The following is an 8,049-nucleotide window of genomic DNA, read 5'->3' as shown; positions in this document are numbered from 1 at the left end:
AAAAAAAAAAAAAAAAAAAAAGAGAGAGAGAGAGAGAAAAAAATAGTACATCAAAAAAAATAGGATTGATTGCTATGTAGGAAAATGCTGTTAGCACCACCGTTTCCTGCCATTAAGGTAGGACAGTCCTACCCAAAGGCTTATAGAGTGGCAATGATTTCTTCGGGCGACATCCTTTATTGGATTATGCGTTTGGGATCGAGTTAGGCAAGCTTTTGAATGCAAGATGTTCTGTGTCAGCTCTCGAGACAAGAACATGTTGCATTCAAAAGTGTGCCTAAGTCTATCCCAGCTACATACAGTAAGATCCCTAATATCTGGGATTTAACTAACTGGCACGCTCTACTAACCAGAATTTCCGGGCGGCCAGCCAGACATGGGGGACGGGGAGGGGAAAGCTTGCACGCAGCAGCCACTGCCACCACCCACTACCCTGTCCTGCTGCTGCTCTGCGTGAGGCTGCCACCACCCCCCAGCCCCTGCTTGGCGTGCGGCCACTGCCACCACACACTACCCTGCGCTGTTTGTGCTCAGCATGCAGCCTCCACCACACCGCCCCTGCCCTACCCCCCTGCCAGGTTTCATAGTTTCATAGTTTCTAGGGTCGGAAGGGACCTGAGTAGATCATCTAGGTTATTTCTGATAATCAGAATTTTTACATAACCAGCAATCCCCTTATCCCAGGGATGCCATATAACAGAGATTTTACTGTAATTGGTCGAAAATCCTTGCCTCTTGTGTAATTTCTGGACCACCACAGCTACAATATCACTCCTGAGATATAGAGACAGATATTGTCCATCAACTGTGCTCCTCTGACTCAATTCAACCTCCAGAGAGGAGAGTCTTGTGTTCTGTTCTTTTCTCCCCCCAAGTCTCCGGCAGATCCTTCTCATATAACTTGCTCTTTCCTTCAATATTCAAAGAAGTTTCTCAAACTTTCTAGCTTGGAGGCAAGTGAAGACTCTTTTTCAGCATGTTCCAAGAACTTCCATCAAATGTTTAGGCAAGTATCCTTTTCTTTCTCCCTTGGAGGATGCTGACTTAATAGGACAAGTTTTCCATTACTAAAACTGCAAACTTTTATGAACCAGTCAGTGATTATAGGAGTGTCACTTCTCTTCCAGGCATTTGCAACGGTAATTCTTTCAGCCACTACAGAATAAGTGCTCAATTCCCCGACTCTAATGTACATTTTATTTTCTAACATATTTCATCCTAAGTTCAAGAGAACTGAAACATCAATATAACAAGGTGGTGCATTTATATTTGAAAACAGACTAGTATAAAAGATTAGTTTCGTATTCCACAGGTGAAAGAAAATGAGGAAGTTCTTCTGAGAAATGCAAGGCGTCTTTAACAGAGCCGGGATATTATTTAGCTCCTTTGCTATGTGAATGGGTGTAAAAAAAAGACCATGCAAGAAAATACTCCACTCAACACTACATGTGTTAATCTTCTGCAGCATTCTCTAAATGGTTTATGTTGGGACAATACAGTTACACAAAAATACGCTTATTATTAGATTAATGTGTCAAATATTGCAGCCAGCAAAACAGAAAGGGGCCCTGCCCTCACTAAACATTTCTTGTAAAAAACAGTGCTGACTTCACAATAAAGATATTTCAATAATCAAAACAAATTAAAAAGCACTCATGAATAGTTTCCTTCATCTTTAAAAAAAATAAAAAAAGGTATTCAGAGGAGATTGTAACCCAGTTAGTTTATGGGAAGTATTGTTTTATGAGCAGGAAGCACCAGCCTTTCCTGTTTTCATGCTTTAAAAAAAATAAAAATACACACACACACACACACACACGCAAAGAAAAATGTTTGAGCCATGCAAAAATCCATGACAGGAAAATATCTGTGATGGGATATAGGAGGAAGGAAGTAGTAAGCAAAATAATTATTAATTGCACATACCTCTCAAAGGATACAAGAAAGTGCCCAAGAATGTCTCATTTGCTTTAAATAAAAGTATGATAATCCCACAAATACAGTGGGATTTACTGAATTTACTGGCCTTGCCCAAAATAACCAAAAGGCTTGTGATCATACATAGACACGTGCATTTAAACTAATACAAACATTTGATATTACCAATTATAAATACAATTGGAGTACTGCCTGTCTTCCAGTTTTCATCCAGAAAAAGAAAAGGTACATAATGACACCTTAGCACTCTTTCTTACTTACACACACAAATCCTTGTTTTCAAAATAATTACCCAGAGAACAGCTTCTTAAAAATGTGCTGAAATATGTAGCTGAGATTTTCAAAAGCACCTATTAGGTGCCTAAATACCTTTAAAGTCCAGTACTCAAAATATGACTTTTGAGATGCAGAAAATAACAATGTCACTAAGAAAGATTGACAGGGGGGAGAAATGGCATTCACTGCTTTTAGGATGATATAATAATACACTGGGTATTTTCCTTCCTCTGCAAGAACAATTGTTATTCCCACATAGGAAATACCTAACATAGGACAAGGGTGAGTGGCTTTCCTCCAAGTCCGAAGAAGCACCCTACTGCTAGCGTGTGTATGCAGAGGGGCATGAGGGTAGATAAAGACAAAATATATTAGAAGGGATTTTCCTGTATCCGGACAGTTTCAAAGATGAGAACAAAGCTTGTAATTTGATCTAAAAAAAAAAAAAAAAAAAAAAAAATGAAAAGTTTCAGCAAATAGCAGAATTCATGATGAAACTAATATGAACCTAAATGTATGCAAAATGCAAACTGCCATGTGAGCCAGGTATTTTGGGACAGAAGGTGTAATGTCTGAATGTTACATTATTAGGTTACAAATTAGCCTCACAAGTCAGCCAATTTAAAGTGCAATGTCTACTGTTCTTATCTATGCCCATTCTTCACACTTCGCTGTCTTAAACCACTGCAGAAATCTATTTTCCTGTTAAAAGTGCAGGGAACTCTAATATTCACTAGGAACCTTTTTCCTTTTCTCAGCCCTAATTAACTAGGTTTAAGCAGAATATTCACACAGGTTATAAGAAAAAAGTAATAAATGTAGGTGCCTTGTACTTTTCCTTTTACACAGCAAGAATGCTTCCAACATGGGTTTATTCTAAGGTTGTGCACCTCAATGCCTTTTTAGAGTACTAAAAGAAATTATGCCTACTTAGCCATACTGCCTGCTCACAAGGAAAAGAAAAATCAGCCCCACTGCAGTTGATGAGTATTACCATTTACATCAAGGGGACCAAGATTCCATTAAAGATATCTTACCTCCACAGTAAGATGTGGCTAGTGGTTCACAAACTACACTTCAAACATGGAGAAAAGAAGAAGGCCACTGGATTTACAACTTTGAGATGAATCAGACAAAAAAAAAAATCATGAAGTATAAATAATATCTATTTAGGTCATTACAAGAGGCACAGACAGAAGTGCAGCTGCCCTCTCTCCCCGTAACTCAGAATGCTTTACAGGAAGTGTTCTGAGTTACAACAGTCTCCTGAACCAAACAGAAGTTCACTGTTGGTTGTGGGGGGGATCTGGCTGCAGCCAGTTTCACCCAGCAATGGCCCCTCCTCCCTGTGAGGCTGCAGTTTTCAGAATGGGGGGGGGGAGGGGAGGGAGCAGAGGGAACTTGTTCTAGGGGTTCTCTGGCCAGCACTGGAGGGTGGGGTGGGTGAACTGGAGCCCCTTTCACTTGGGGGGCTTCAATATACCTGTCCCACACTCCAGCAACGGCTGAAAAATACCTCAGACTAAATTCCCTCCGCTCCCTTTCCCCACTCCCATTCTGAGAATAGCAACAGGCTGGGAGGCAGCGCAGACAGAAGTTACAGAAGATGCTGTGGTTTGAAACGTCTTCATCTGAACCCTCATTCAGATTTTTGCCCAATTGGCCATTTTTGAACCAGTCTGCAGCTGTGCACTTGTGTTTGGTCATGACTATAGACTGCTTCCTGTGATCAGATCAGGTGAAAATTGTTGCTTCTGTCTACGCCCAAGGAGCTCCTGTTCTCTTCAACTAGAATGTGTAATTCTATGTATATAGTTTAGGTACCAAAAGATGAAATGGGACACAATGCTCCTTGTAACAGTCTACCAAGAACCAAAACAAAACCCCAAGACAACTTCTCATGGCAATCTCAAAAATACCTTGATAAATGGAAAACACTGTACAGAACAAGTGGGTCTAATTCGAGTTTGTTTCCACTTGAGGTAAATGCTAGAACTGTTGACTACTAATGGTAGGACTCTAATAAAAAGTATAATTGGTCTGCTGAAAAAAAAAAAAAACTTGCTTAGTCAACCCAGAGAGCAGTACTCACACTCAAGCACAACTACACAGAATAAAAGAGCACTAGACCCAATCTGAAAGATACAGAAGTATATCTTCAGAACACTGCAAAAGACACTGCTAACTATATACTGTATAACCAGCATGACAAGCAACATGTTGGGTTAGTTTCTGTAGCTCAACCCTGGATTCTCTGCTCCCATTGGATGGCATAAATGAATGATAATCCAGAAGTAAACAAGGAGGAAAGATTTATCCTCACATAGGGAAACTCCCTGCTGACACATACTGCTACATGATCTGACACCTCTGCCTTCCTGTTACTGCAGAACATATGCTGGGAAGGGGGCATCAGGGATTGTCTAAAATACTAGATTTTGCAATCAAAATATAATATGAAAGAGATCTGTGCAACAGTGATGATATCAAAATTATAAAGAAGAAAAACACTTTTAGGCAGATTATGAAATTGATGAAAGAAGGAGGGAGTATGATAAAGAGTCAGAGTAGTGCTGGCTGGGTTGGTGCACAAGAGACACTTACCACTGTTTAATTTGATCTTCATCCTTGTACTCAAATCTTTGGTTTTGCTATGGAAAGCAGCAGACACACTATGGGGAAGTTCCTTGGGGTGAGCCTGTTTACTAAGATTTGGACTGAGATTTGACATATTTCAGAAACAGTCATTAGTCCCCTGGGCTGGAATTATACCAGCAACCTATATGCAAGAGTCCCAATCTAGTTCTCAGAGATATTATAAGGTTTTTGGTTTTTTTGTTCTTTGTTTTTTGGGGTTTTTTTTAAGAAGACTGAGGCAGGATGAAATGCTTTGATGGAACTAAAACATCCACAAAGACAGTTTGGAATATTTGGAGAAGGCAAAGGTGCTTTGCTTGTCTCACTAAAATATCCAAAGTCATTCTACTTTTACATATGCATATTGCTCATGTTTCAAAGTAGGCAGCTTTACAGACTCCTTCGTTGAAGTACATTGTACTTCTGACTTCTACAGTATGTCCTCAATAGCTACTGAAAAAGATGGAATCTAAATCTTCTCGTTATGAAACACCTCTTGGTGCTGATCACCAGCAGCTCCTTCTAAAAAGTGAAAGAGTTGCAAAAAGAACACAATATGAGGCTTTTACATCTTACAAACTTGTAATTCTTACAAAACTAGTTGGAGACTTTTTGCAACTTTGTTTACTGCAGTAACCTAAACTTTAAATTTTTACTTTAACAGGGATTTCATTGCTTGGTTGGAAGTGGCTGTTGGAGGATAAAAATTAACAGTAAAACTATGCAAAAGACTCCATTCCGTTTTCTTGTAAAACAGAGTATACATTTCAAGAGTCTGTATCTAAGCAATTAATTAATTTTACAGTACAGAACCCTTAATGAGAAAGTACGTATTAACTGAATCCCTTTCTCACATCATGGGTAACTGGTGCCTCCTGAGTCAGGGGAGGGAACGTGCCCCCACAGCGGCCAGTCAGAGATGAGGGCGGGGGGTCCCCCCGCGGCCAATCTCACCACCTGGGCGGGGGGGAGGAGGGGGAACCCTGCGACTGTTCACATGAACCAGCACTCCCAGAAGTGCCAGTGGTGCTTCTCTTGGCACCCCTACTCCCCAGCCAGTGCTTGCAGGGGGGGCACCAGCACTCCCGCTTGCCCCCCTACCTGTCACCTAAGCAGGGAGCGCTGGCTGTCAGGGGGTGCATGTGCACCCCTGTGCACAACTTACGTGTCACCACTGGCTCACATGAAGCATTACCTAGGCTGAGGACGGACATGTATTTGTAGCACAACTAAGTGCTACAAAAATATAGCACTAAGAGGGACATACACACGTTCGCAGCCTCCTAGCTGGAACACAGCTAAGTTTCTGAAAGGTGTGCTTTCTTGCCAGGAGACATTAGGGAGCTGGTAACATCCCTCCTTTCTCCCCCCATGCCCCAGCAAAGCCTGTCAGCAAGTGTGATCACTGGCAGCTTGCCTTCTTCCCTTGTTGGGGAAGACCCCACTGAGGTCTTAGGCTAGGGACAGACATTATACATAAACCAGTTTAAGTGATCAGAAACTGGTTTAAACCTGTAACAGAACAGATGTTCAGTGCACATAAACCAGCTTGAAAATGGCTGAACCCAGCTTGAGATAAACCTGGTTGAATGTGGTATCAGACTTAACTGATTTGGCTCAAACCAGTTTATGCAATGTCTGTCCCAGCCCCCCTGCTGGTTTAAGCTAAATCCGACTCCTCCAGCATCCTGGCATGCTCTCTGGGCTGGGCGGAGCTCTCTGCTCCACAGCAGGGCTGGCCCCTCCCCTCTGCTCCCCAGCTGCAGCTCCAGCACAGACTTGCAGGCACAGCAGCGTCTGCCTGGCTTCCTCCTGCTCTCCCCCTCCTCTCCCCTCCCCACTCCCTGCTAAGCAGGGAATCCCTGTCCCCTCTGCCTTACACAGACACCTCAGCATTAGCTAGCAGACCACATGCTGGCTATGGTCCGTGCTGTGGCAGACAGCAGTGTCAGCTTAGGGCTTTTTGGAGGTATTCAATAGCTCAGCTGGTAACATCCCTCCTGTCCCAGCCGCCAGTGGAGGGTTTGGGATTGAGAGTATGGTAGGGGGTAGAAAGGTAAGAAAGGTTTATTGACTAAACAAAAACACGACTACATGTAGTATACTAAGACAGACAGTGACAGACAATAATAATTCACATCAACAACTTATCAGCAGTCCCCTCTGATGCCTGATGTACGACAAGTTTCTCTTTCCACCAAGCTCAGCGAAGTCATGCATCCCCGATTAGCGCTGTTCAAGAGGTACCGGGAAGGACCCTGGTATTCAGTCTTTGAGCTCCTCAAGATCCATGGGCCCACTGATCCAGGTCAACAGCTAATTAATCCCTTTCACAGAACTGTATCTTCCTTCCGAATGATTTCCATGTGTGCCAGCTAATTTATAATTTCTGAGCTGTGCTGATGTTACAGCCATTCAGATTCTTTTTACTTCAACTGTCTTTAGACTGACCAATAGCAGTACAAGCCTTGCATTCCTTTGATAAGGTTAATTTTAACTATGCCACAGGGCCTTACTACTTCAAGACTTTGCTAAATTTACTAGGCCTTACTTTATACGTAAGCCAATGTGGTGCCTATCTTCAAGAAAGGGAGGAAAGCGGATCTGGCTAACTATAGGTCCGTCAGCCTGACTTCTATCCCGGAGAAGGTCTTAGAAAAGTTATTAAAGAGGCCATCCTTAATGGACTGGCCGATGCCAACATCCTGAGGGATAGCCAGGACGGGCTTGTTGCGGGTAGGTCTTGCTTGACCAATCTCATTTCCTTCTACAACCAGGAGACCTATCACCTGGACAAGGAGAAAAGATTGATTTCATAGATCCTGACTTCAAAAAAGCCTTTGATCTGGTAACCCATAAGCACCTCTTGGCAAAACTGGCCAATTGTGCCCTTGGGTCCACCCCGATCTGCTGACTGGGAAATTGGCTCCGTGGTCAGACCCAGAGGGTAGTAACTGATGAAAGTCAATCATCATAGCGTCCTGTGACCAGTGGGGTCCCCCAAGACTCTGTCCTTGGACCCATATTGTTCAACATCTTCATTAATGATGTGGACATTGGAGTCAGGAGCGGACTGGCCAAGTTCACCGATGACACCAAACTTTGGGAGAAAGCATCCACGCCAGAAGATAAGCAAGTGATCCAGGGTACTCGAGGAGCTGGCAAGCATCATAGCCCAGACCGTGGCATGGATCTTTG

At 42.8% G+C, this 8,049-nt stretch overlaps 1 protein-coding gene and 1 long non-coding RNA gene across 2 annotated transcripts in view; one reads left to right on the top strand and one right to left on the bottom strand.

Annotated features, from left to right (window-relative positions):
- The window catches only part of TSPAN13 (tetraspanin 13), a 37,256-nt gene that overhangs the window by 14,332 nt on the left and 14,875 nt on the right, over positions 1 to 8,049 (bottom strand). The window lies entirely within an intron of this gene.
- LOC109291468 lies at positions 7 to 1,788 on the top strand. The gene is made up of 2 exons (XR_002095848.1): positions 7 to 578; positions 633 to 1,788. It is a non-coding gene; the product is annotated as an uncharacterized LOC109291468 (long non-coding RNA).

The sequence above is a fragment of the Gavialis gangeticus genome, unplaced genomic scaffold (assembly GCF_001723915.1).
Source record: "Gavialis gangeticus isolate Ggan-Ray unplaced genomic scaffold, GavGan_comp1, whole genome shotgun sequence".
In the NCBI taxonomy this organism is placed as follows: Eukaryota; Metazoa; Chordata; order Crocodylia; family Gavialidae; genus Gavialis; species Gavialis gangeticus.
This window is presented reverse-complemented; position numbering and strand designations above follow the sequence as displayed.